Source organism: Trachymyrmex cornetzi, unplaced genomic scaffold (assembly GCF_001594075.2).
Source record: "Trachymyrmex cornetzi isolate Tcor2-1 unplaced genomic scaffold, Tcor1.1 scaffold454, whole genome shotgun sequence".
Lineage (NCBI taxonomy): Eukaryota > Metazoa > Arthropoda > Insecta > Hymenoptera > Formicidae > Trachymyrmex > Trachymyrmex cornetzi.
The window spans coordinates 1,112,696-1,112,989 of NW_017299334.1; positions in this window are offsets into that span (position 1 = coordinate 1,112,696).

The window sequence follows — 294 nt, forward strand, 5'->3', positions numbered from 1 at the left end:
CAAATAATCTTGATGATACACTTAACGACTATTAGGCTATTGATTATGTCATATAGAAAGGAACTAATACGTTTACGGGTTTTTATTGTTGGATTCGATCAATGGGTCATTTAAGAAGAAAAAACCGCGGAGTGCTATTAAATTAGAAGGTGGAAATCGGAGATAGAGGTGAAAAAGCACCCTTTTCAGTTTTTTCAATATATCTCGCGAACGAAGCAAAATTTCGATATACTTTATAAGAAATTTTTTGTAGATAATTAAATTTCCGATCGGAATAGGTTTTTTAAAAAATTT